The following is a 2,665-nucleotide window of genomic DNA, read 5'->3' as shown; positions in this document are numbered from 1 at the left end:
ACCATGGCGCTTCTGCGTCTTCTTCGAGGGGGGAAACGGACGTGGGTCGCCTTTCTCCAGAGGACATGGATTACTCGTCCCTGGGGGCAACCCTTCCTTCTTGGAAGCCATTGAGTCCACTCTTACTTCTACTTTCTCAAAACCTTCTAATTTTATGAGTTAATTTCTATGGAATAAACAACATTAACACAAACAAAAGACAAAACCACACACAAGGAGACAAACAGGCGCAGTTAATGTTAAATTCTCAAGGTCAGCTAACCGGCTCATCCCTGTCTCTTCAGGTCAATGGTATTTTCGTTCTCCAACTCTTGTCACCCGCATCTTTCTCTAGGGCCTGATCAGCGGGTGTACTCAGGAGCCCCGAAAATGTGCCTGTTGGGTCAATTTCGTAATTTAGTTACAGCCCCGTCATCTCTGTCCCATATCTTGTCACCGTATTTTACTCACTTCCCATGTGTGAGAGTTAACTTCGTATACTCATTGGGATCAGGTATTAGCCCCAGCCGACTATGCCTGATTCCTAAATTTACTGCATTTTCCACTTATCTACTTTTCAACTTCCCTTCGCAGAATTACTCACTTCCCATGTGTGAGCTTAACTTACTCAATTTTAGACCTTTTCTGATCAGGTTTCAGCCAATTCTTCCTTGACCCCTTTGTTCCCTTCGCCCATTTAATTCCTGGCCTTCACGTGGGACCCAATTGTCCTCTTAATTCCGGCTCAGGCTGGGTGATTGGGATATCAGGGTTGCAGAAAGGTTGACTTACCCCTGATCCTGTTGATTATTTTTTCACTAGGTTCTTTTGGATCCCGTGAACTCAGGGATCCTGCCAACTACGCCAAACTGTTGGAGAAAATCCAGATTGTGCCCAATTGTTGAACAAATTCTCCGGACTCAGACGTTGAGAACTAACACTTTATTGCATGATATCATGGGATATAACACCTTACCTAAAGGCGGTCCAGTGCTACTCCCAAAAAGCTACAGATCGCCGTGGACTTATATAGTATAAAAGAGGCAGAGCTAACAGTTTCACAATTAGATAAGCACCCACAAGACTGCCTACGTAACGGTGCACCATGCAGGGTCCGAGGTCAGCAAAACATCAGTTTCAACAATAACAAGCTAGTTCCTTAATTCAATGCCCACTTCAGACACCATATCTGGCCGTAACGTGGTTAGCTGCTCTGTCTACATTTTATGACCGTTGGTTGTGGTTAGATTAGCTGCAAGCTGTCTCCTGCTTTTCTGCTTCTACAAAGTTAAGTAATAATTAGCAAAGCTAAGAACATTTCTCCAACATGTCACAAACACAAAAAAAACCTCTTGGGCTGTTTACTTGCTCATTTTTGAAGAAAACATCAGATGAGATACGTTGCTCCAAAATTGGAATACAGTCTAACTTCTGAGTATCGGTAGACAGGTCACTAGGGTATTTTAGAACAGTTCTTTTCAGAAGGCATTGAGAATTAATTTTAGCAGGCATTCTTCAAAGACATGCGATAAGATGAATTAACTCAGTGGACTTCTCAGGGTCTTTTAAAGATTTTCTGGAAAACAAGCTGGGTTGTGGTATTCTCTCCTTCCTTGACACTTCTTCAGGCTAACTTTATCAGCTGCTCACTCCAGCAGGTAAAACACACTGACTCTACAACCAAAAGCTTGTGAGTTTTCTGCTGTCTCAGGTGTACGCTGCTGCTGCCGAGCTTGTCCAATCAAGGGGCGCGAATGACTTCACGAACCACATCTCCCTGTTACCATGGTTTCTGTTCTATATTTAACTTGAATTATGTGACAAACAGTAAACATCGTTGCCAAATTGGCTCTTTTGGTGCTCTCTTGAAAAAGAACTGGTCCTACATTTATTCCGTTTGATTATGACTTCTTCAAAAAATATTTTAACAGAAGAAACAGAATCACTTCCATAACAGCATGTACTTTCCCTGAGCTACAGGTTATTGTAAGACTCTCTGGCTGTGTTTATTTTAGGTGATTTTGCATTCAGGTTCTTTCTGAATCCATGTGTTTGCAGATCTTTGTGAGTGAGAGATGTGGAGATATGCTTAAAAAATTTCCCTATAAATTATTCATATCTCCGTCTTTCCCCGAACTTTGTGCAAACACATTAATGAGGGAATCACACACATCAAGCCTACAAACCTGTCTGCTAAACATTGAAAGGTGACAGTGTTTATTGTAACGGGGTTCCATTTATTCAGACACATCTTGATGATTCACACATGTAATGTATTTGTATATTATATTCATGACATAATGGCGTAAATAAACACTTCCTTTCACTTGCCATGCTTGGTGAACATTTTCTCTGCTGATGCCCCCTGAATATATTAGAGAACATGGTGACGAGGTTGAGATAAAAGTCTGTAAATACAGGCAGCAAACAGCAGCAGGGACTGCAGTGAACAAGATTTACGTGACATATTTGTGCTTCTATTGGTGGGTGAAATAAGATACTAAACACACAAAATCCTACATTTGAGCTCGCGTATAAGATTGCTCTGTCTATGGAGATAGCATCAAAGAATGCTCAGGAATTTTGTCCTATGCCAGTGATAGTAAAACACTTCAGGGGAACTTAAAAAAACTGGTAAAATCGGCTTTCACATAACAGATGAAATTTTGCACAGAGAAGTGTGAAG

This window comes from Heterodontus francisci, unplaced genomic scaffold, assembly GCF_036365525.1.
Source record: "Heterodontus francisci isolate sHetFra1 unplaced genomic scaffold, sHetFra1.hap1 HAP1_SCAFFOLD_51_2, whole genome shotgun sequence".
In the NCBI taxonomy this organism is placed as follows: Eukaryota; Metazoa; Chordata; class Chondrichthyes; order Heterodontiformes; family Heterodontidae; genus Heterodontus; species Heterodontus francisci.
The sequence above is the reverse complement of the archived record's forward strand: the minus strand, read 5'-3'. Positions refer to the sequence as shown.